Source organism: Pteropus medius, unplaced genomic scaffold (assembly GCF_902729225.1).
Source record: "Pteropus medius unplaced genomic scaffold, Ma_sr-lr_union100, whole genome shotgun sequence".
Classification (NCBI taxonomy): Eukaryota; Metazoa; Chordata; class Mammalia; order Chiroptera; family Pteropodidae; genus Pteropus; species Pteropus medius.
The window spans coordinates 58,714,608-58,741,559 of NW_024344378.1; the positions used below are offsets into that span (position 1 = coordinate 58,714,608).

Consider the following 26,952-nt stretch of genomic DNA (forward strand, 5'->3'; position numbering starts at 1 on the left):
GTATGTAATTTAGACACCTTCCCACTCATTGTTGGATAAGTAAGGGCTTGCCAATTTGTCATTTCTATAACTAACATAGACACGTTTTGTGGGGTCCAGGGTAAATAGGGTAATGCATGGGACCCAGTAGGAGGTGGACTTTGGGGAAAACAAGGCAGCTTTTTTCCCCCATCCCCTCACCCCCTCTTAGACTTCCTTATTTCCTTTGTCCCATAAATATCTATTGCATGCCCATTCTGTGCCAGGCACTGTGCTGCACCCAAAACACAATAGAACTTACAGACTTAATCATTGTAATATGGAAATAAGAACATATATTTGCTTGCGGGTTGCTGGGCCTGGAGCAGGTGTCCTCAGAATGTAACATATCGTCGGTAATGAGCTCTTCAACTCTCAGGTGTGTGCCTACTCCACAGGCAGGTTTGGCATGAATACACTTGACCTACAAACCCTGGGGCCAAACGGCCTCCGGCCAGTTGCGTCTGGCCACGCGCTGCCACGTGCCAGAAGCGGGGCCCCGCCTTCTCCGGCTCCCCGCCACGCCCCGCTTCGATGCTCTTCGAGGTTCTCCCGGGGCTCCTCCTCCAGGCGACCTCCGCAAGGCCTCCCGGCCCCCAGAGTAGCTCCGCCCCCAGACCGCGGGCCCCCGCCCCCACAATCCGGGCCCCGGGGCCGCCCCGCCCGGCGGGCTGCTCGCATTGCGCAGGGGCGGTTTCCTACGCAATGACGTGAGCAGGCGTGCGCAGTGACGGCTCGCGTCCCTGTTACTCAGCGGAGCGGCCGAGGCCGGACGACGCGGCCCGGGCGCAGAGACGCGAGCAACGCTGGCTAACGGCTGTGGCGACCGCCCGGACGGCGCCGGTGTTTGCCGGTGGGCTTTTCTGTGGTCGTTCGCTGCGCTGCCGGGTGAGTGCGGCAGGCGCCGTGGGGCCGGGTCGGCCGGCGGCCCCACCGTGTTTATGTTATTGTGCCGCCACCTTCTCAGCCGTGCCCCCCTCCCCGGAGTGGAAGCTGGAGCGCGCGTGGGGCGCGCGACGGGCGGGGGCTGCGCGGGAACAATAGCGGCCCGGAAGGCGGGGGCAAGTCTGGGGGCGTGGGACTGCGGGACCCTTGAGCGTCTCGCCGTCTGTTCCCAGTCCTCCGCCCCAGCTCCGCCCGTCGGTCCTCGCGCGTGTCCCACGTCCACGTCGAAAGGGGAAAATGGAGCGGGGATGGGTGGCAAGTTCTGAAACACTTTGACGAAGGTCGAGACGGAGGCCCCTGGGCGGCTCGCCGCGCCTTGTCTCCCCCAGAGGTGTGGGCAGCCGCGGAGAGAGCTCCGGTCACCCGGTCCCAACGCCTGCCCGGCCTCCACGGGGACCGTGTTTTGTTCCTGGGTGGTTTCTTTGTGCTAACGTTCTGGACGAACGCAGGCAGCGGCGCCGAAAAAGGCTAAGGTGGCTGGCCTTCAGCTGTGGGCTACGAGGGTGAGCTCGGCCCGTGACTTGGGTAGGAGGTGTCCATCTAGCTCGGCGCGAGCTTCAGTGGTCAGCGCGCATTTCTCTTGAGGGTCACTCGCTGATGACCTTTTGACTTTTTCACCCCGCCCTCTCATCTCTTTGTTTTACACTTGTATTCCCAATCCTTAGATGGTAGATCCAAGTCCATTTTAAAGTATTGTGATGAATACTTTTCATTTTAATTTCTAAAAGTTCCTCATCAGATGTTTACTGTGAACTTAATAACATGTTGACTGCATTGTATCAGACAATGTCCAGCGGTTACTATTTTTACCTCTGAAATTCAGTGATCTTTCCAGTAAAATTCTGGTCTGTCAGTCCATTTGTTTTTAACAGGTACTTCTTTGGCTTTTAGAACATCTATTTCATTCATCCATTCATTCATTCATTATTTCAGCAATTTCAGTATTGCACCCTAATGGAGAGTTTGAAGGTAAAGACAAATATCCTTTAATAAAGAGAATCCTTTGACTGAAATATAATAGATGTACTTTTAAATGAGATAATTATATAAGTGATGTGCGTTAAGGAAGGTTCTGATACTCTGGGTCATTTTACTATTTTTCAGTAGTAGATATGGAAATTCAAGTGGAATGGTGTATTAGGAAGAGTTAGGTTTGGTCTAAATATGCAATAGCTTTTACTTATTTCCAAATTTAATTTTCCAGTCTTACAGCCTTATATATCCTTACAGTCATTTGTAATGTTTACCTCAGATTTCCCAGCTGTGGGTTAAGCCTAGGAGGTCAAATGCTATAAGTGAACCTGTTTAGTGCTGCGCCTGACAAAAGCAAGCAGTCAAAATGGGACTTCCTTAAGGACAGGCCTGTCTTGTATCTGTTTCTCCAGCACCTAGCCTGGAATATAGTAAGTATTCAATAAAAGATTGATGGAAAGCTCTTTACAGTTGATAATGTTTAAAATCAAGCCTTAAAAAAAACTAATGTTCTCTGTAAAGTTTTGGAAGCCTCATGCAAGCTGTCACTTTCAAATGGCTGTGATCTGTTCATATATATTATTTGTCACGACAGTAGTGGCTTTTGAATTACTTCGGTATCAATTTATCACTGTTCGCTATTCTAAAATAAAACTAAAATGTGTGTGTGTGTATCTGTGTATCTTGTGCGCTCTCACTCGCTCTCACACACATATTTCAATAAGAGTCTAAAGCGATTGCATTTATCCTTTTGTGAATATTACTTGAAAAGTTTCTGATAACTCCTTTATGTGGATAAGTTAGAACAAAGGAAACAAGCTGCATAAAAGTTTTCTTACAAATGTTTAATTTCTAATAACATTTGAGAAATGTTTGTTAGAAATAATTAATTTTAAATTATTCCTTGTACTAATACTATAGGTGAAGCAAATGGGCCTAAAACTCAAAATAATATCAATTTATACAAGTTACATCTCATTTCCATTCACTATGTAATATATTTTAGCATTTGTTTTGGCTAAGCAAGAATTTTCTGTGAGCTTATTAAGATCCAATGTAGAGTCCTAATAGAAATGAGAAAATGATGCTTTAGTAAAATGAGGGATGGAAATCTTGAGATAGCAAACTTTTATTGCTTTACTTGGACATGGGGTGTCAGATTCTAGTAAGGGTTATTGATACAAATTCTTTAGCAATAGCTCAGTGTTGGGCTACATGTCAAAAACCAGAGTTTTTTTGTTTGTTTTATAAATTCTGTCGGTTTTTTTAAATAACAGCATCATTGAGATATAATTTACATACTATAAATTTTACCCTTTCAGTAGTTTTTAATATATTCACAAAGTTATGCATTGATCAACTAATTCCAGAACATTTTCATCACTCCAAGAAGAAATCCCCATACCCACTAGCAGTCACTCCCTCTTCCATTCTAAATTATGTTTAAAGAAAGTGATATCACTGATTCTGTTAGTGAGTATATTCCTTTAGAGTTTGAAAAGGGCTCCTTTAAGTGTCTTGGCGCAGGAAACTATCTTTCACACTCCTTTAAATCTTAGGAGAAAGGCCACTTGGAAAGAAAGTTAGTTTAAGAATAAATTTTACCATAATTAATAAGGTTAAAATCTTAACTATTTGCTCAATGCCTGATATTATGGAAATGAGCTTGTGAAGATACTCAATGCTCAATGAAACAACTTGAAGTAATTTAAGTTACTAGTCACAAACTATCCTAATGGTAATTAAGAGGTGGTTCAATAGAAAGCTGATTCTTGTTAACCTGCTTTGTCATTGAATTGAGTTTTAACATATTTTAGTCATCTAGAATGTTGAGATGCTTTGTGGCACTTATAGAAGTATAAAATAATACCTGACATTAATATGCCAGTTCTCTAGAGGTCTCTGGTCAAGTCAGTGGTATGGATATTAGCCTTCTGATTCATGCAATGCAAGGAAGTCATTAGAGCCACATAGCTTTAGATATGAATCATTTGCCTATTTCAGTGAGCTGCGATGCTTACTGTCTTAGTCATAAGCTCTTTACATAAACATTTAGAAGCTTCGTCTTATTCTAATGCAGATTAACTTGAACTTTGATTTCAGAAATGAGTTTTCAGTTCAGCAGACTTTACCACCTAAAAGGTGAAGGGAATATTGAAGTAAGGCCTATTTTGTTATTCAGGGCAATAGGTAGAACTAGACTTGTTCAGGAATCAGGCCTGGGTTGGCTTCTCAGTTCTGTCATCTGGACTTTGTCATCAACAAGCTCTAGAGCCTTAGACAAGTCATTTAACCTTTCTGGATTTAGAACTAACTAAGGCTGCTGGAATTTTTTTTTTTTTTTTAAATATATAGTATAAAGGTTGTTCCACAGATGGATGGTTCTTCAGAAAACATACTGGGACAAAAAGAGCCTTCAGAAACCTATGTCAAGAACAGCAATGAACGACTTTCTAATTTTCAGAAGCAAATTGTTGAGAAACAAATATTTTCTGTAATATTCATACTTATAAAATAAAAGCTTCACTGTAAGCTAGGAGTTCTTTCAAGGGTTGATTTAATACTTTTCACAGCACCATGTTTACTATTTACTCTCAGAGATTTAGTGGAAGATGTGAAACTGAAGAATTTATTAGCCTCAAGAGCTTATGACCAGGGCTGAGACTTAAGGCATATCTAAACAGTGAATTTCTGTTCTTTTTAAAAGATATATGAGTGGTCTTCTCTCAAACATCTACCCTAAATCTCTGGGCAGGCCACATTTCATTGAATTCCAGTTTTTAAAATCATACGTGAATATGCTGAGACCTTTTAGAAAAGTTACAGCTGCCATTCTTTTTCAAGGTGGTAGGTTATATCACAAATACAGCAAATATCGTGTATATGTATGTGTGTGTCTCCTGTTACCCTTCGATAGTACATCATGTTTGGTTAAAATCTACCAATTCTTTAGAAAGAGCTCAAACTAATAGTGATTGCCATCATGGGCTTTAGGGTCAGCCCTGAGTTGTAATCTATGCTCCAAATCTAACTGTATGGCATAAGCTAATTCAGTTATGTAACATCTTTTGTTCTGTTTTATTATCTGTCAATGAAAGTAATAGCACATAATCTCACAGGGTTGTGAGGTACTGCATGTATAGTGCCTGGAGTGGTAGATGTAAGTATCCAGGAAATTTTAATTATTGTTTTCACTTATTATTTTTAACTTGGAACAAATCCAAAATGCCAAGTAAATTTAAAATCATTTTGATACATAGTATACATTTGAAATCTTTAGAATATGCCAGTTGGAAATTTTCCAAAAGCATATATTAAAAGGAAATTATTTGCCACATTCTCTGATACAAAGTTATTTTGCCACTTTACTTTTCCCCATTGCAGAGAATTGTCTAAGCTTTCTTAGGTTTATTTTGATAGATATCCAAAGGAATCGGAATCCAGGAGCTGGGATTAGCTTTATCATGTACCAACATTTGAAAAAAAAAAAAAAAAATGGAATGCTCTCATCTTTTAAATTTAATCTTATTGAGATCTTTAATTCTGTGTGAAGATTGCAGATTTGTCAGAGACCAGGTAAGCACAACAGTTCATTAAGCATTTTCTAGAGGTCTAGAAAAATGGGGAGGTTATTAGTACCACCTGGAAACATTATCTTTTGTCTGTTTTTCTAAGTTTTATGTATAGTGTTTCCGTGGATAAATTGTTATATCAAATTTGCTTCTCCTTGAGGACAGCAACTATGAAATGATGCTGGTTTTGCACAGGCAATATTTGTTGAGAAGCCACTCTGTACCAAACCAGGTATTAAGTAATGTGAGGGCCACAGGAAATAGAAGTCAATCTTTTCTTTCAGTGAGTATAATCCAATGGGAGATAAAGACAAACCTAAGTGCATTTGTGTCCTAACACAAGGAACCAAATATTGCTAGGCATTTCATTAGGAATTTCTTTAGTCATCAGGCCTGATTGCTGGACATTGGGGCAATTGGAGACGTTCAAACCATGAATCTTTGATTGCTGAGAGGCTTAAGCCCTACATATTTCTGGGAACACTAGGAAAAAAAACAGCCCTTCCTTTTAAAATATACTCACTAGATAAAACCACACACACACACACACACACACACAAAACAAGATGTCTTTTTTCCTAATTTCTGGTTAAAGTTGAGAATGTGGTACAGATTAGTCAAAATCTAAATCATAAGAAAAGGCAAACCTTATGGTCACCTCAAATACATTTTGGAACACAGCAAGGTATCAAAATAAATATATGAAAGGTACGAAAAGCATATAGTAGAAAGGATAGCACTCAAACTAACTAGAGTCTTCAAACTCTTCTGTATTGAAGCTCTGAACCATTAAGACTAGATCTATCCTAGGAGCACTTTCTTAAGCCTTTTTCTAATATTAAGAAATGTGGACTTCACTGCTTTCTGTTGCCGAAAGGCCCAACCCCCAACATATTTCCGGGGACACTAAAAAAGAAAATCAGCCAAGCACACCTGCTTTGATTGGCACAAGGCATCAAAAACATCATAGTGTTGCTGTTTCCTTAACGTTAATGGGAGTGAAAACTCACCATTCCTTGACTTGCTCCTAAGAAGGAGACTCTCAAATACCATTTGGATCAACCAAAAATGAGATACAGGAAAGCCACCACTGTATAGATTTCCTTATCACTTCAGAAAGGGTCATTTTATGGTCAAAACAAACAAAGTATCTGGCTTTGTTACTATTGAGAATGGAAAAGTTTTAGTGATTTTATTTACATTTAATTTAGCTTTTGACTAAGCATTATATTCACTTAAATTTAGAATTCCAAAGATTTAAAAAGATATACAGTAAAAAGTTTCATTTCCACTCTCTGCAGCCACTCAGTTCCTCTACATGGAATTGGTGTTAAGTTTCCTGGGAATCCTTCCAAAGATAGTTCATGTATGTGCGAGTAAATACAGATATATAATTTATTGTCCAAAGCCCTTGGTCCAGATATATTTCAGAATTAAGGTTTAGTTTTTTTCTTGTTTTGTTTTTTTCTCGGAGGGGAGGGGAGCTGTTGAAAGGTAATGTAAATGCATCTGCTTGCTCATTATCCAAAATCCCTAGCAGGAGATAAATAGCATCCCATAATCAAACACATTATTATTTCTGCACTAAAAGCATAAATAGTATAATAAGTAGGATAAATAAAGTTCTATGGAATTTTTTGCCAGGTTTTCACATCAAATAGGTTTGTACTAAGCTTGTAAAAAACTTGTTTTTCAGAGGTTTATGGATTTTAGATTGCCAAAGGGGGCTTGATTGTTTTATATGTATATTGTATGTCTTCTGCCTTCCCCTGCCCCTTTTTTATTTAAGTTGTAACCCATGCACATATCCTTTACCTTTTGTTTTTAAGTTAACAATGTAACTTAGAGATGATTTCATATAGTCATACCAGTACATAACTAGCATGCCTTTTTTGGGGGGTGTGGGAGGGGATACCTTCATGGTGTCTTAGTCAACTTGGTGTCTGTTATAACAAAATACCATGGACTGTGACTTAAATAACATACATTGATTTCTCACAGTTCTACAGGCTGAGAAGTCCAAGATCAAGATGCCTAGAGATTTAGTTCCTGGTGAGGACTCTTCCTGATTTGCAGATGTCACCTCTTACTGTGTCCTTGCATGGAGCGAGGGAGTGTTCAGCTCTCTTTTTATGATACTCATTTCATCTTGGGCCCCATCCTTGTGGCTTTTTGTAAATTACCTTCCAAAGTGTCACCTCCAAATACCAGGGTTTAGGGTTTCAACATAGGAATTTTGGGAAGACACAAAAATTCAGTCCATAATACCATAACGAGAGAGAGACCAACCAACCAACAATATGTCTGTATCCCTTGTTTTCTATCTCTTCGTTAGTCTTTCATAGAATTTATAGGATTTATTTTTAAGTTAGGGGAACTATATGCTGTTTTTTGGTAATATTTTTTCCAGTACACTCTTTGCCTTTTAAATTTGTTTATGATGATTTTCTCATGCTGAGTTCTTTTTTCCCTTCAGTAGTTAAGCTTACCAGTCTTTACTGACTTCTAAGTTATAGTTCATGGTTAGAAAGTCTTTCACTAATTTAAGATTATATAAAAATTCTTAAATGTTATTTCTCTAATACTTTTGTAGTTTCTTCTCTCTTTGTATTTTTAATTATTTTACTGCTTTGAAATTTATTCTGGGATAAAGTAGAATGTATGAGTCCAACCTTATTATTATTATTTTACCAGAAGACAAACTAGTTGTCTCACCGCATATATTGAAAAATATATTTTTGTCTTACAGATTTGAAGTGCCATCTTTATAGTTTACTGAATTTCTATGTATATTTCGGCCCATTTCTGGTCCAGTAATCCATCTGCCCATTTGGGAACCAAACCATCCTTTTTTAATTATTGTATTTTATACTGTGTTTTTGTTGGGGCTAATTCTCTTACAGTTTCTCTTCTTTTTCATAATCTTTTCTGGCTTTTATTTTATATAAACTTTTAGAATTAATCCATCTAGTCTAGTTACCATTTCTGTTAGGATCACTTAATTTTTTATTTTGAGATAAAATGTACATGCAGTAAGATGCACAAACCTTAAATTTATAGCCCAATGAAAGTTTGCCTGTGTATACATCTGCTTAACCCCAAGATCAAGATCTAGAACATTACTATCATATATCTTCTTTCCCTACCCCCACCATAACTTTTATCACATAGATTCAATTTGCTATTAAGATTTTCTTTGTATTTATAGGAGAATGACAAGCTTTATGATGATATGTCTTTCTATCCAAGAATATGGAAAACTTTACCTTTTCATTTGTTCATGTCTCTTTTTGGATTCCTAATAGCAATTTAAAGGTTTTTTTGCTATTAATTTTATATATTTAAGTTTTTTTAATTTGTTTATCTTGCTGTTAGAAATAACATCTTCCATTTTGTCTTCTACCTGGTTGTATATAAGAAATTTGTTTATTTTGCATATTAATATTTGTATATTAAATAATCCCCTTTTTAAATTCTGTTATTGTTTATAATAGTTCTGTAGTTGGTTTTTTTTTATTTTTCAGGTATGAATTGTGCCATTCTTTTTTTACTTACTCTAATTTTACCTCCCCTCTGCCAACTTTTACACCTCTAGTTTTTTCTCTTATTACTTGGTTGCAGTGACTATTTAAACATCTTCGTTTTCCTCTGCAATGTGTAAAACAAGAACCAAAATATCTGTGTACCTGCTTAATAAAGAATCTAAATAATAAGTTATATCTGGGAGGGATTGGGGGAATAATTAGAGTAATGTGAAGTTTTCTTTCTAATATTAATGTAAATAAACTTGAATTATGGTTTTCAAAATGTCAAATAGACAAGTTAGTGATCATTTAACAGTGACTGCAGAATTAGTAATTAACTTCTTTTGTCTCTTAGTTGGTAATACATACAGGTTGCTTTCTACGTGCATAGCACCCAGAGGCAATTTACAGAAATATAACTTAGTCTCCTGCCTGGAAGCATATAATTAAGGTAGAGTGTCAACCTATATAGAAGTGAAAAGTGAATGAATTTGGACAGTAAGGACTTATGCTTAGAAAAATGGTCTTGGCAAAAATCTGCAAGTCAAGAAAGCATAGTGGTAGGTGAAGGAATAGAGGGAGTGAGTTTGGTTTGGGTGTTGGGTTTGAGGTAGCTCATCCTTATGAAATTATGTGGTTTTTGGCTGAGATTTAGGGATCTCATTGTTTAGTGGAGATTTCATAGTCTATTTTCTATTTCTTTCCTCTCATCCTAGTCCCCCCAAAATCTGAGGCATTTACTACTCAGTGACTCACAGATTGTCAAATAAGCTAGAACTAAATCAGAACCAACGGGAAACAAGAATCCAGACTATCCTAATAATATAATAGCTAATGCTTATTAAACGCTTATCGTGTAAGCACTGTTCTAGTGTTTTAAATATGTTAAATGGTTTAAACATCACACAACAACACTGTGATATAGGCAGTTATGCTGGTATTCCCGTTTTGATAGGTGAACAAGTAGGCAGAGAGAGGTAATGTGGGAAATTGTTGGTGATCTTGATGAGTTTTATTAAAACGGAGAAAAAGAAACTAAACTGAAGTCCGTTAAAAAACATCAAATGAAAATTCTTTTTATTTTTCAATTAGAGATGACATTCAAATTAATTTCAGGAATACAGCATAGTGGTGAATGAAAAATCGTTTTAAAAAAGGAATGAGAAACAAGCAAATCCAGACACTGTATGTAGACAACTTTTGTAAGATTAGCTGTGACTGGAACAAAGAAGTGGGTTGGTAGGTAAAGAAAATGTGGAGTCCAGCCAGCAAAAAAGAGAATATAGAATATGCAAGAAAGGAGATGGAAATCACAAGTAGAGAAATTGGCCTTTGTTAGAGAGATGTCTTCCATCAAGTAGGAGGAAACAGAAATATATGCCCTTGCAAGGAAGTTCGGTGGTTGGAAGATGAAAGATTATCCTCCTGGCTTTCATCTTTTCTTGTGATTTTTGTTTTCTCAATGACGTATCATATTGATATGGGCAGAGGGAGATGGGAGTGTGGGAATTTGAAGCAGTTTGCCAGGAAATACTGATTATTAATTTCAGGTTTGAAGTATTTAAGGTGATATCAGCCAGCCTGGTTTTGTGATTTTTTATTTTTATTTTTTGCCCCAGCATTATTTACCTGGTTAGATATAAGCACAGATAAGGCAGATAGTTGGATTTCTCTGAGGTGAAGTTTTGCCAGGTGTATCAGAGTTCTTCAGAGAAACAAAGCCAGTAGGAGATATAGAAAGAAATTTCAGGGAATTTGCTTACATAATTATGGGGGCTGACAAGATGAAACTCCGTAGGGCAGGCTTGTAGGAAAATCTTGGGCAAGAGCTGATGCTGCAGTCTTGAAGCAGCATTTCCTCTTCCTCAGGGAAACCTCAGTTTTGCTCTTAAGACCTTTCAACTGATTGGATGAGGTTCACCCACATTATTAATGATAATCTTCTTTACTTAAAGTCAACTGATTGTGGATATTAACCACATCTACAAAATACCTTCACAGCAGCACTTAGATTACTGTTTGATTAACAGGACTGTAGGCCAGCCAAGTTGACACATAAAACTACATCAGTATAAAAGAAGAAAATGGGACAAGGGAAATGAGGGTGTTTTAAGGGGAATGTTCAGAGTGGTGGTGATGAATCATGAAGTCTAACAAGATGATGAACAAGAAAGGAAGTAAGGATAGATAGTAAGGAAGTGGTAGCATCACTGTATTGGGAATTTCATTTAGAATTGTAAGTGAGAGGTTGCATGGGATGAAGTAAAATAAGAGTCGAATGTCGTGGTCAGAGTGGAATTCTTAAAATAGAGATTTGACAGGTTATAATAGTTTCTGGTGATGATAATACCCAGGATGGCCTTGGGAGTGGGCTGCTGAGGTGGAATTGAGAGAAATGTTTATGGAAATGAAGAGGCCAATGAATTAAAGAGACCGAAGTATTCAAGGGATCAGTCAGTGTACATGAATGGTGAAGTCAGCAAATGAGTCAGGGTACTTACTGTGAACCAGTTGTTAATATCCTCAATCAATGAAGGAGAATTGGAGGAAGGGACATAGTATAATCAGCTAAGTTTGCTTGTCATGAATTAGGAATTTCAGAAGACCTAGTAAAGGGTTTAAGAAAGATGAAGACTTGGGTAAAATGGAAGATATACACGGTAGTGTGGCAATGAGAACTTGGAGAATGATAGATGACCAGGAAAAGATGGACTTTTTCTGGGATGTGAGATGTGATGGAATTAGACCTGATAACAGGAGAAGATGGGCATTGGTTCTGCTAGAGGACTCTATGGCTTTGTTTTTCAAATTGCCAGTCATGATCCGTTAGTGGATTGTAGAATGAATTTAGTGTTGCATTTTTAAATGAAACAAAATAGAAAATATCAGAGTATATCATAAGTAATAAGGGTCTAAGAATTTTTTAACAGCTTTATTGAAATTTTATTTACATACAGTTTCACTTCACCTATTTAGTATATTCGTGGCATAATGCAACCTACACCTAATTTTAAAACATTTTATCACTCCAGGAAGAAACTCCATACTCATTAGCAGTCACTGCCCATTCTTGCGCTCGTGCGCGCGTGCACATACACACACACCTCCATTCGCACCAGCCCACTACCAATCTGTGTTCCATCTCTGCAGATTTGCCTATTCCTGGCATTTCATATAAATGGAATCATACAGTATATAATGTTTTGTGACTGGCCTATTTCCTTTAGCATAATGTTTTTAAGGTTCATTCATCATGTAGCATGTATCAGTACTTCATTCCTTTTAATATTCCATTATATCATTCTTTTTATGGTTAAATATTCCATTGTATAGATATATCACATTTTATTTATTTACTCTTCAGTTGATGGGCATTTGGCTATAAGAAGTAATACTGTCACGAATATCTGTGCACATGTTTTTGTGATACATATTTTCAGTTGTCTTGAGTATATAACCAGGATTGGAATTGCTGATCATATGGGTAATTCCATGATTAACATTTTGAGGAACTGCCAAGTTGTTTTTCAGAGCGGCTGCACCATTTTATGTTCACAGCCAACAAAGTACAAAGGTTCCAATTGCTCCACATCCTGACAGTGCTTGTTATTGTTTGTCTTTTGATATAGCCTTCTTAACGTATATGAAGTGGTATCTCATTGTGGTTTTGAGTCTCATTTCTCTAATGTCTGATGTTGTTGATCATCTTTTTCATGTGCTTTGTATATCTTGGAGGAAATGCTTATTCTTATCCTATGCCTATTTTAAAATTTGGGTTATTTTTCTTTTATTAAGTTGTGTTTTTTGTATAGTCTAGATACAAGTCCCTCTTCAGACATGTGATTTGCAAATATTTTTTGCTATTTCTGGGATGTCTTTTCAGTTTCTTGGTGGTATCATTCACAACACAAAAGGTTTTAATTTTAGTGAAATTCATTTTATGTATTTGTTATTGTTTGTACTTTTGGTGTTGTATCTAAGAAACCATTGTCTAACTCAAGGATGTGAAAGTGACTCCTGTGTTTTCTTTTAAGAGTTTTATAATTTTAGCTCTTACATTTAGGTCTGCAATTTATTTGAGTTCATTTTTGTTGTGTGTATGGTGTGAGGAAGGGATCTGACCTCATTATTTTACATATGGATATGCAGTTGTCCTAGCACTATTTTTTGAAAATACTTTGCTTTTTTTTTTTTTTAACTGAACTGTCTTGTCATTCTTATTTTAAAAAGAAGGGAGATTCTGGACTCCCAATTCTATTCCATAATCTTAATGACTGTCTTTATGCCAGTCACCTTGTCTTGATTACTGTAACAGCTAAGAATTGTCTTTGAAATTTGTTTCAATTAAATTAAGTGTATTTATGTATAGATACACACAAAGGTATGTATGTAGTGGGTTGTGATGTAAAATGCTTGAAAACCTCTGATTTGAGCTACAGTGGCTACCTGCTACAGTTGCCACTCTCTTGTGGTGACTTAAAGGGGTGTATTCCCTCTTGGGGAAAGTAACAGTAGGCAGGTTAGATCAGATGACCGATTTTTTAAAATTATTGGGGTGACATTGGTTAATAAAATCCAATAGGTTTCAAGTGTTCAGTAATACATCATACATATATTGCATTGTGTGTTTACCACCCAAAGTTATATTTCCTTTCATCAACCTAATATTTGGCCCCCTTTACCCCTCTCTACCTCCCACATGCTTCCTCTGGTAACCACTAATCCACTGTGCATGACCATGAGTCTCTATTTGTTTGTCATGTTTGTTGCTTTTCCTTTTATATCTCGCATATGAGTGAAGTCATATGGTTCTCAACTATTTCTGTCTGACTTATTTTGTTTAGCATGATAATCTCAAGATCTATCCATCTTGTTGCAAATGGCAGTATTTCATCTTATGGCTAAGTAATATTCCATTGTATGTACCACGTCGTCTTTATCCAAACATCTATTGAAGGACACTTTGGTTGTTTCCATGTCTTGGCCACCGTGAAGAATTCTTTTTGGATGTGTGTGTACCTAAGAGGGAAGTAAGGAGAGCTTGGCACAGCTGTAGGAATTCCTAAAGAATCAGTCAGAGGTGAATTTAAGCATAAGGAAATGAAGTATGATTTGAAAATTTGAAATTAGCACAGTTTTATACTAGGCTATTCCTTTAGTGACTCACAATTAAAGAACATTTAAAAAATATTTTAAGCATGTCTGTATTGGATAACTTCATTATTTTGATCTACTTTTCTATAAACTTTTGTGTCACTTAATTTTTTATTATGTTGTCTTGGTCTTATATACCTGGATATGTTTTATTAAAACATTTTTAATGAAAAATTATAATGATAATTTAAGTTTTGGGAATGATGTTTTCCCCTGCCAGAAAGGATTTTTTTTACTTTTGGTAGTAGGTTAGCTAGTGGCTCTAGCATGTTAGATGATCTTAATCCATTCAGAGATGGAAATGTTTCAAAGCTGGGCTCTAGAATCTGCAAAGGCTTATTTTATTTTCTTCTAGGGATAGTGACCCTTTAGGGTCCCAACATAAAACCAGGGGTTACTAGTTCCTCCATTGTCCTTCTCCCATACTTTGTTGAGTCTTTACTTCCAATATTTAAAACTCACCCCCAGCCTTGTAGATCTGTGAAAAGTTCAACTCAGCTTCTCAACCACCTTTATGGAATTGACAGATGCACCTGGGAAAAAGGGCCCCAGATGCCTGCCTCATATCTGAGGATTTCCTTACTTTCTAAGATGTTAACCTCCATTCTTTTTTCACTGTCTTGCTAGCACTCCGATGCCTTCAAAGAGATATCTCATTTTTCCTACGGGAAGGGCGTGTCCAGTGTTCCTCATTCCTCTCAGTAAGAAAGTTGATCCTTATTTCCTAGTTCACCATTAAGCCTTTTGTTTGATGTTTTAGCATCTATTAATGAGCCTTGTTTAAATTAGTTATTTTGTTTGGCCTGCAAAATAATGCTCTTCTAACCCTATCATGCTTTTTTTGATCTATTGCCCAACTTCCCTCCATTACAGAGACCTTTCTCATGTCAACTGAAATTAAACTACAGGTTTTCCTAAAAAAGATGAGTTAAATGTTTATTTTCTTTTGATATATCAGCTCTTTAACTCTGAAAAACTCAACTCTGAAATCTCAATGCAATTTCAACTCTTAAAATTGGTTACTAGTCATCTCCAGTACTGGCAAATAACTATTTCTCTCTCTTTCAGTGTCACAGATTTTTTTTTTTTTTTTTTCCCCAGCGTTTTTATAATATCAGTCACTATTTCTCCACTGTGGTTTCCTCATTTTTAGACTACGGTTAAAGATTTTTGGGAAAAAGATCACAAGGTAAAGCGCCATATTCATTACATCATATCAAGAGTACCTACTATTTACATAATTTATGACTGTTGATGTTGACTTTGATCACCTGGCTTAGGTAGTTTTTGTCAGATTTCACTACTATAAAGTTCTTCCCCCTGCCCTGCCTTTCCCTGCTGTACTCTAATTTAGAAGCAGTCACTATGCAGCCTGCACTTAAGTAGTAAGAAGTTATGCTCTTCCCCTTTGATAGTGAAGAACATAAATTATTCAGAATCCTTATGCATGAGAGATTTGTCTCTTCTCCCATTTATTAATTTTTCAGTTAATGTCAGTATAGATTCATGGGTATTTATTTTATACTTGGGATTATAATCCAATACTATATTTTGTTGCTCAACTTTTCCACCTTTGGCCTTTTGAGAGATCTTTCAATTGGTTCCTGTGCCCCTTTTGACAGACATACTTCTGTCAAAGTAGGTGTTTTTTGTGTCAGTTTTTGAGGACTTCCTTACTCTCTGATATAACAAGTTCATCTTGTATATTTATTTTCTGGCCCAGTCCTGGAGTCAGCCATTTTCCAAAGAGCCCTATTTCCTGGTTTTGGAGAATGGTGTTAGAAACCAAGATCTGGGTGCTAGTTGTGCTTGTTGCTACTGAGATGTAGTTTCTTTTAGGCATTCTCAACAGCAAAGAAATGAATGTGTATATATTAGCACATATATATAAATATGTGTCTGTACATGTGTCTATAAATATTTCTGTGTGTAACCATCTGTGTCTATATTAAGCTAAATGTTAGTTAACTGTCTTCACTTCTAATTCATTACCATGGGGATCATTCTGGCATCCTCTCCTTACTGATCAGTAAATTTCCTCCGACAGTGAAAACCTGCCTTCCACCATACGCCATCCATTTACTCAATACCAGTGTGTATGTATGTATAGCAGTATCAGAATTATCTAAATGGACATAACTGTATCAACTAGGAATTTTTTTGGTCACTTCTTTGGGAATTTTTACATATGTAATCATGGCAGCTGCAAACAAAAACAGTTTTACTTCTTTCACAATCTGTATACCTTTTATTTTCTCTTGTCTTACTGAAGTAGTTAGAACTTCCAGTATGATATTGAATAGGAGTGGTGAGAGGGTTGTTTTTCAAATACTTTCCTTGTTCCTGAACTTATAGGAAAAGTATCAAGTTTCTCATCATTAAGTATAATGTTAACTGTAGGAGGGTTTTTTTGTAGATGTACTTTACCAAATTGAGATTCCCCTTTATTCCTAGTTTTATGAGAGTTTTCATAATGATGGATTTTGTCAAATACTTTTTCTTCTTCCATTGATACAATAATCACATGATTTATCTTTAGACTTTAGAACCATCCCTTGTATACCTGAAATAGATCCCTCCTTGGTTGTGGTATAGAATTCTTTTTACACATTATTGGATTTAATTGCTAATATTTTGATGGTGTTCATATCTGTTCATAAGAGATATGATTATGTAGTTTTCTTGTATTGTCTTTATCTGATTTTGGTATTAAGATAATGCTGCCCTCATAGAATGAGAGAGTGTTTCTTCTGCTTATTTTCTGGAAAAGATTATATATATATTTTCCCCTTAAGTGTTGTGTAGAATTCACCAGTGAAAGCATTTGGGCTTGGTGCTTTCAGTTTGGAAAGGTTAATAACTATTGATTAAGATTTTTAAAATAGAAATAGGCCTATTCAGATTATTTCTTTTTGTGTGAATTTTGGTAAAATGTCTTTCACAGAATTGGTCTGTTTCATCTCAGTTATCAAACTTGTAGGTGCAGATTTTTCTTCATAATCCTGTATTCTTTTAACGTACTTGTAATCAGTATGATGACCCCTCTTTCACACTCCTTTCGTTTTTTTTATATTGGTAATTTATCTTTTTTCCTTGCTTAGTCTAGCTAGAGGTTTATCAATTTATATTTTCAAAAAAAGTTTTTGTTTCCATTGATTATTTTTCTCTTATTTTCCTGTTTTCAATTTCATTACTTCTCTAATTCTTCTTTTAATTTTTTCTGCTTTCTCTAGGTATCATTATTCTATTCTTTTTGATGCTCAAATTGTCCCAGGTTTGGTCAGTGGGGATTTCTTGAGGTGACCGCTCTGTCATTTTGATCTGATCTGGTTGGTCATTGAGTGTTTTCTTGCTTTCTGGCAGAATAAGATGTCTGTATTTCAACTTGTACTTACCCTGCCTCAACCTGGAAAACTCCATTTCTTTAGGAAATTGGTTTCAGTCTCAATTTTACATGATTATTCATTTCTTTCATTCAAACTTTGAACAAATTTGCTACACAGGATCATCCCTTTCGCTTTCCTTTCTTAGTCTACAGAGCAACTGAGTCTTCCTGTCCATGGTAGTATTGAATATCTACCTCTTTATTTCAAAAACATAACATTTTTCTGTTCAGGTTACATAGGTATAATGACACTTTAAGTTATATATAGCCAAACTTTTCTATGGAGTCCCTGAAAGTGATTTGTACTTTAGCAGTTTGGACTCCTGCTATGTTACAAGATAATTCACCACCATGTTGCTATATAAGAAGCTAGAAAATTGAGTGTGCAGTATTTTGAATTATCTGATTTGGCTTTTCTACATTTCTACAATTTTTTTTATTGTTTGTTTTTAAAGTGTTTGAACTTTAACTTTCAGGGTTTTTCTTTTTCTTTAACAAATATTTACTATGTGCCAGCACTTTACAAACATCAACACAGCTAATCTTTGTAACTACCTTGTAGGTAGATTTATTATTCTACCCTCTCTTCCATTTTATGGATGGGGAAAGTTAAGTAAATTTCTCAGATTGATGGGGCCAGAATCTGAATCCAGACAATCTCCTTCAGAGTCTGAGTTTTAACCCCTGCTTTTTTACTCCCTCTCCCCTGCTGGTTAAGTGGAAGAGTTGTTTGTGATTTTACATCATGTTCTCCCCTTGTCTTTATGTTAATTACAGCATAATGGGTACCACTTGTACTACCATAATGCCTTGGTGTGGCATTGCAGACACCCATTATTAAAGTGATAGAATTTTGAGATCCCTAATGGAGAATTCAGAGCTTGCATTTCATTGCTCTTAGTGATTGGCCCTTTGCTGGAGCTCTTTTTGGCTAAGAGATACATTTTCATGAATAATGGTAATCTCCAAAAAGATTGAAGTCTCTTTTTTAAAAAAAGTTTATTAAATCCATTTAGAGTATGAACTTTAAAATACTGTATTCTGTGATAAGATGAAAGGAGATTAAGTGAAACCACTTTGTAAGCTACAGAGAACTAAATATTTGTAACAAGTATATTTGTGTACATAGTTCCTGCTGGCACTGTATAAGAAGGATCATTATTTTGTAAGAAGAACATATTTTACTGGAAGTCCTAGATTCTTGGATCGGAATTATAAATTCCAGTTCTTTGATATGTTAACATGGAGTCCACTACCTCCTATTTCCTTGTGTAATTTTCTCCTTGTTCTCTGCCTCCTTGTAGTTACTAAGACATGGTTCCCTAAGGTCAGGGCACACTCCCTTTGAAAAGGATATTAACCAGTGCTAATGAAAGGAAGACAGTAGCAGGGAGCATTTTTCCATTTATTTTTTAAAAATTAAATGCAAATACATATACATAGAACATTGAAGGAAAATAAAGATAAAAACTACCCATAATCTTGCTAACAGTATTTCAATGTATTTCTTTCCATATGTTTTGGGCATGTGTGAGAGAAAATATATATAGTTAGACACACAGGCTCACATATACATGTATCTGTTTATAGGGAATCCAAAAGTAGTATTAGCATACATGAATAGCAGACAAGAGTAGTGATAACTGCTTTAATTGGATTGGGGGTAAAAAACTAAAAAAAATTGATTTTGCTTAAAAGATATCTGTTGCTTAGAAGAGTAAGAATTTTTATAAAATAAGAGGAGATTTGAAACATTGGTCTTTGTACCTTAGTCTGCTAATTACCATCTGTTAACTTTCTTCTAACTGGAAAATATAGGAATAGGGTTTGAAGTCAAAACTTTTTATAGTAATACTAAGATGTTATTTGCCTTTTTCATACTTGTTCTCAAGAGTTTTACAGAGGCCACATGACCTGACCTGTGATGTGGCCACAGAGTGACTGCAGAAACAAGTAAGGGAATCCAGCTGTCTGAAATTAAGCCAGACAGGAAAGGGATTTGTGAAAATGGACAAGAGGGGTACTCTTCTCACTGGAGTTAAAAGAAAATTGTTTTCCATTAAATGCTAGTTATATTAACATATGGTAGGTTTGTTATTTTTAAGCCTAAAATTTTTTAAATGCTCCGTTTTAATGTCTGATATAGCAAATAATGATATAATCCATGTAAATAAAAGTTCTTTGGAAAGCTTCAATAACTTTGAAGAATATAAGGGATCCTGAGACCAAAACATTTAAGATCTGTTACATTATGTAATATCAAAACATCATATGTTATCACTGCCTTTCTTATCATAAAAATCTTGGGAAACTGCCAAGGCTCACAGGGACAGATACAAATTTTCCAAATTTTTAATTTTCACTTGATAGTTTGTCAGTCATTCTTTCAAGTAAAAATGGTTTTCCATGAAAAGTAGCTCACAACTCAAATAGTCACATCGGTGCTTTTCCTTCAGACCATTATTTTTCATATACAGCAGAAGTGCTTATGTGTACTTCCCATGTCATTGTACAGATAATTTGGATATTCATATTTTGAATAATATGAATATTATTAACCTCTGGAAATACATCAAAATTCAACAATTTAACTGCAATGTGAAATCCAAAGTCATATAAGTAAATTTTTCATTCTCTCTTATATTTAAATCCATTGGTCTATTTTACATTTAAATCATCTTTTGTCCATACAATGATCATTGACAAATACTGGTTCAGTAAGGTCTGCAGATCTTTTAAGTGTTGTTATGTTTCATTGCCATAGTGTGGTATGAGGGCTTATAGGACCATTGCCAAAACCTCATCTGTGTCATGTATTTGAGTGTCAAAATGTATACAATTAATAATTTGGGGGAAAATCAGTAAAATTGTTATCTATAACCAGACGGATCAGTATAAAAAGAGAGAAGCCACAAATTATATCTAGAGTGAAGGAGAGACATCACAACATATCCTGTAAACTAGAGGAGTATCATTAAAAAGTGTATACCAATAATTAACAACTTAGATAAAATGGACAAATTTTTTAAAAATATATGTATTACCCAGACTGACACAGTGAGAAAGCTGTGTATTTATTAGAGAAATTGAATTTGTAATGGGAAACTTTCCCACAGGCTCGGTGGTCTCACAGGGGAACACTAATTCAATGGGAACATTACTTCTACAGTAATGATTCTCACACTTTTTAGTCTTGGAGTGTCTTTACATTCTTAAAAATTATTGAGAATCTCAGATTCTCCTTTTGTGGGCTATAGTTATCAAAAATTGCCTTACTAGAAATTAAAATTAAGAACTTTAAAAGATATCAGCTTATTTACAAAACAATAAATACTTCAAGTTAACATAACTTTTTAATGAAAAATAACTATTTTCTGAAAGAAAAAATAATATATCTTGTTTCACAGGTCTCTTAACCTCTGGAAAACTGCATTTCTGAGAGAATAAAAAAGCAAATGATATGTGTTTCTGGATTGACATTTTGTCTTTCAGCACCGTAAAGCTTAGTTTCCATTGTCTCTGACACACAGAGTTTCAAAAGCAAAGTCTGTGGTGATTTATTTCACTATTTCTGAATGAGTTCTGGAAATTGTTCATCTTATAGCTCCCTGGAAGTTGTCCTTTGCTTAAGACTTGTGGAGTTTTACCTTATGCATATGTAAATTAGTATTCAGCCAAAGACTTAAGAGGGCCCTTATGCTGATTTCTGGAGCTCTTTCCCTTCTGAGTAAGCTCTCTCCTTTTCTACTCTGCCCTCAAGATTCCAGTCACCTTCATCTTCCTGATCTGGTTCCTCAGTTCAGTGAAGCTGTTATATTCTGTTTGTTGTAGCCCTTTCTGCACAGTGGTCTGGAAGGGGTCCTCAGGCAGTTATATGGTTTACCTAATTTGTTTTCTTTTTAAGGGATTGACAACCTGATCTCTTTGTACTGTATCTGATAACAGTATCATATTTTCTCCACTTTGTAGTTACTGGAAGAGGATAAATCTGATCCCAGTACTCCATCATACCAGAAGCAGAAGTCAGCTATATTTTTATTTTTAAAGTTGCTCAGAGAACTATTGTTTTAAAAGAATTGAATACTATTTAAAATATGATATGTAATACTGGACAATGAAAATTTTCCCTTAGTTTAAGAAAACCTAATTTGCTGTGTCTGGGTTAAAACATATTAATAGCCTCGGTAACTAAATGTAAAAAAGTAAAGGAAGAAAGCTTAGGTGACTTCCAGGACACTCATACTTGAAGTAACAGATTTCATTCTTTATTTGTTCAGTTGACATTATTTAGTGCTTCCTATATTCCAGGCACTATGCTTAGGCATTCAGGATACAGCATGAATTAAAGAAGAATCCCTTGCCTTCTTAGCATACATACTCTAGTGGATAAGAGAATTAATCACAAAAATAAGTGAACAGTTAGAACTCTGATAAATGCAATGGAGAAGAATGTGGTGTCATGAAAGTGTATAAGGATACCCAGTTTAGATTGGAGAGTTGGGAAAAGCTCTCCTGAGGAGTTGGCAACTGAGCTGAAACTTGAGATTTGAAGGATGAGCAGGAATTTAGTAAAGAGAGGAAATTAGGTTGAGTAGAACATGTGCAGAGCTGTCTAGGCTGAGAGAAAGCATATGCAGAAGCTATCATGAGAAGGCCTTACACATTTCAAGAGCCTGAGGAAAGGCTAATGTAATGGTTGGAGAATAGAGTACCTTTTTTTCTGAGACAAGAAACACTATAAGAGGGCTAGGTTTAGTTTTTGAAGATGTTGAATTGGAGATGCCTTTGGAACATCCAAATGGAAATATCATTTAGGCCATTTGGGTTTGAAATCAATGAGAGATCAGAGTTGAAAGTACACATTTGGATTTATTTTATTGAGGTGGTAATTGCTGTGGATGTGGATGAAATTAACCAGAGCAAAAGAATATAGAAAGAGAAGGGAGGTTCCTCTTTTTAATGTCTATGTAGAGAGGATGATGAATCATTAAAGAAGCCGAAGAAGAACTGATTACAGCAAACCAGGACAGTGAATTGTTAAAGAAGTCACAGGGTATTTGTTTCCTATGACTGCTTTAACAAATTACCACAGATTTAGTAGATTGAACCAACAGAAATATATATTCTCTCATAGTTCTAGAGGTGAGAAGTCTGAAATAAGTAGGACTATGAGTCTGGAATCAAAATGTTAGCAGTGCCATACTCCCTCCAGAGGCTCTTCCAACTTTGAATGGTTGCCCATTCCTTGACTTGTGGCCACCGGTACTTTCAACCAAATGGTTGTGAAGTCAAGGTGAGAGGGGACTCCACAACCCATCCTGTAAGGTTTGATAATTTGGTAGAAACGGCTCACAGAACTCAGAAAAGCACCTTATGTACTATTACTGGTTTGTTATAAAGGATGCAACTCAGCAACAGCTAGGGGGAAGAGATGCATAGGACAAGGCATACAAGAGATGTACAGAGCTTCTTTGCCCTCTGGAGTCACACTACTCTCCCAGCACCTTGATGTGTTCACCAACCTGGAAGCTGTCTGAAGCTCATCATTTAGGGGTTTTTTTATGGAGGTGCCATTGTGTAAGCACATTTTATTAAATTATTGGACATTGATGATTAGCTCAGTCTTCAGTCAGTCTTCCCTCCCTGGATGTCAGGGGTAGGGCTGAAAGTTCCAGCCCTCTAATCTTGGCATTGATCTTTCTGGCAGCCAGCACCCATCCTGAAGCTACCTATGGACCCCAGCCACCCATCCTCTCATTAGCATACAAAACACTTTTACCACTCCAAACATTCCAAGAGTTTTAGGAACTATATTTAGGAACCAGGAACTAAACCAAATATATATTCCTTTTAGTGTGACGTTCTGTATATAAAATAACGTTCACATATTCCAAGGTTTAGGGCCTGATATCTTTGGGGGAGCATATTTCATCCTACCACACAAGGAAAAAGAATGTTTCAAGGATTTAATTTATCAACTATGTCTGGTAGTTAAATGTGGATTGTAAAGTACAACATAGAAAATATAGTCAATAATATTGTAATAACTATGTATACTGTCGGGGAAACACTTTGTAAGTTATATAAATGTCTAAACCACTATGCTGTCAAACTAATATGATATTGAATGTCAACTGTAATTGAAAAAAAATTAAACGTAGATTGAAAAATATCTCTTTGGTAGTCTTAGAGAGACCTGGTTAATGAAAGCAGAAGCCAGATTAGAGGATGTTTAGGTGTATATAGGGTGTTTGGTAGCTAGAAGTCGTAAGACTTCTTGTTTGATAGCTTCTGTGAGGAGAGGAAAATAACAGGGATTAGAAGTTTGAAGAGATTGGAGAGAATTTGAAATAAATGTTTTAGAGAGTATAAAGTAAAGAGCATTATTATGCTCTCATTTGAGGTTAATCATGAAATGACAGTTATATCTATCTGTCCTATTGTGTTACTTTTTCTGTTTGCACTTGTGCATAAGTATGGAGAAAGCAAAGGGCTGAGTTGATCTGGTCTTTGGATTTTGCAAGACAGGAATCTGAGGAGATTAGGGTATTCACAAGAGTATTTTCAATAGTATGGGATTTAGTTGCCTAAGAAAACAAATGAATATAGTAAAGGGAAGGTAGATGGGGAGAAGGTAGAAAGTTAAGGTACTAGAAAATCATCTGAGATTGAAGAATGCGAGGGTGTTTTATAAGCAAGCTACCAGGAGAAGAGATTGTGGCTAGAGTGGGATACGTGAATTATGTTTTCTGCAAGTGGGTCAGTTTCAAATGATAACTGGCTCCAGGTAGTGACCACGAGAATAGGTGGCTAGGGTTAGGTAGAGAGGTAGATGATTGTATATGATGATATCAAAGAACTGAAAAACCATAGTGTTGGAGAATTTGGTCTCAGGGATGTCGATACCACCCAGGAAGGTAGCAGGGCTTAGGGTAAAGTGGAAGACTTTAGCTAGATGTGACAGTCCTCAGTGAGTGAGGAGAGTGACTGGAAAGCTGGTGGATCATAGCACACAAAGAGGGGAGCTGGGTGTTAGAGTTGAGTAAGTTTTAAAAGAGTTTGCGTGTATATGTCTTATAGGAGTTTGTGAAGGATGGTAGCATTGGGGAGTAAGTAAGATACCTATACCGTCATTTGAGAGAGCAACATGCAAAGTGTTTTGAGAGAAGACAAGGTTTAATTCAGGACAAAGAAGCAAAGCAAATGCTTAGAAAAAAAAGCATTGAGGATATAGGGGAATTTGGAGCTACAGTTCTAGTAGCTCCTTAGAAAGATTTAGGAGGAGTGAGAAGGAGGAGAGACCTTGGTAAAGGTCAGAGGTGTAGAACTCTATAGACATAATGGTGAGGGGTTTTTTTGTTGTTTTTGTTGTTGTTTGTGTGTGCGTATGTGTTTAATAAAATGAGGAATGATAGCCATGATGAATTTTGTCTCATCCTTTTTTTTTGAGATGGTGACCACTAGGCCCCATTCCCAAAATAATTAACTAACTTGACCTGACGTGAAAACTTCAGTTGATTGTGCTCTTAACTTGCCTCACAAGGCAAGTATTGTAGCTTTCTTAGGTTTTTGCCACTAGTGTTTTCAAGAGAAGGCACTAGGGAGCCAGAAGTGAAAGAGGCAGAGTAAATAAGGTGATGCTATACATAAAAATATATGGAAAAAATATGCTATAAATTTATCATTTATAAATCCAAATTATTTAATTTGCAGGTTTTGTAGTATTTGAATCCTAAATAGATTACCCAGTGAACATAGCACATTTAGCCAGAATAAAAGGAATGCAAATTAAATAGTTGGCAAAATAGAACAATATCAAAATAAACAAAGATCACATTATATTTCGACTCTAATATGGATTCTCTCAGTGACCATAGATAATTTAGAGCAACTACAGTTTGTCACCTTTGAAAATTATTGTAAGTAAAATATGGTCCAGATAAAGCTTGGAAAGTTTAGGGTTACAGATTTGAATCTCTATATGCATTTTTTAAAACTGCACAGATTTTGTGAGCTAGTTTTGAATTTACAGATTCTGGTACTATTTATAACTCCCTGTTGCCTTTATTCCTAAAGAGCTACACCCCGTTTAAAACTGTTGCCAGATTGGCCATCTGCTTTTTGTTTCCCACTAGTTAATTAGTTTTTTTTTTTATCACGTATTTAACTAAAGCAATTCTTTTAATTTCTGCTTTGGAAAGTTTAACATCAGCCTACTGTACAGAAACTGATTAAATATCTTGGTGGTGGCCATTGTTAGCATACATTTCTAAACTGGCAGATTGGTAACTAAGATCTCATTGTTGATATATTCTCTAGCCTCATAATGCTGTGAGATTAGTCTTCATGGTTAATTTAAATTCAAAAGATATTTTTAAAATATAAACAAGGCAATGTGGTAAATACTTTGAGAAACTTTAAAAAAATGGTAATAAAAACTTTTCTGCCCTCCAAATGTCTACAGTCCATGGAGAGAGAGCATGTATGTAAATATGCCAAAATCATGTAGTTACAATTGCTGAGACCAGTTAAAATGCTGTAGAAGTTGAGGAATTCTAGGCAAGATTGTGATGTGATCCTGCATGTCTCTCATTCTATCTTTCACTGTGCCCACTAAAATTCAGATAGAGTCAGAAAACAATATTTAGGTAATGCTTTATAAAAGAAAATCATGTAAAACAAAGTGCTGCAGAAAGGTTAAAAGTTAAAAACAAATTAATGTATGTTTTAAAAAAGGTCATGAAATTGTAAAAGAAACCAATAATATCAAATGTAGTAGAATTGAAGGCATAGAACAATAAACAGAACAAAAAGTATCTTTTTTATTTATAGACCATAGGAGACTTTAACATGCTTTTTTCTGAGAGTAAAGTATGCAGAGAATAAATAAGACAATAGGAAATATTAGAGATTTAGATAAACTTGTCAGAAACTCCCAATTTCATGGCTCGAACCAGTACTTCTGTGAATTACCCAGTTTATTTCCTTATGGTAAATTCTGTCTTAACTACTAGAAGCCTTCTCAGTTTGGCTTGTGAGTCAGCCAGTATACAACCTTGGGTTCTTTGTTATTTTCTGCTAGAAAACCATTATCCTCATCATTTTGTGAAATAAGTAAAATGACCAAGTATTTGTAAAGTTAAGGGAGGGAAAGCATGTGAGTGAAATGAATTAGGAACATTTGAGTCATATTTTTTTAATACACACACAACCCCCCTCAATCCATCACACGCACACACCCATCTCCCTACCAAGTCTAACCTTGAAGAAAATATAAAAATAAACTTAAAAGTGATAGCAATATAGACTTCTGCTTCCAGAAATATGGAATAGATGTACTTTTCCCTATTTCTCCTGCTAAATACAGGAAGGGAGGGAGGGA

General features: G+C 36.0%; 1 protein-coding gene across 6 annotated transcripts in view; it reads left to right on the plus strand.

Moving 5' to 3' along the window:
• Positions 1-745: 745 nt before the first annotated feature.
• The window catches only part of MAPK8 (mitogen-activated protein kinase 8), a 93,452-nt gene continuing 67,245 nt past the window's right edge, over positions 746-26,952 (plus strand). Inside the window, exons 1-2 of one of the 6 annotated variants that reach the window (XM_039872332.1) lie at positions 751-906; positions 2,216-2,366. The gene's annotated coding sequence lies outside the window, so the exon portion shown is untranslated. Of the gene's footprint in view, positions 907-2,215; positions 2,367-5,127; positions 5,512-26,952 lie in introns of those variants that run through there. The other 5 variants (XM_039872334.1, XM_039872336.1, XM_039872333.1 and 2 more) reach the window with 5 other exon arrangements.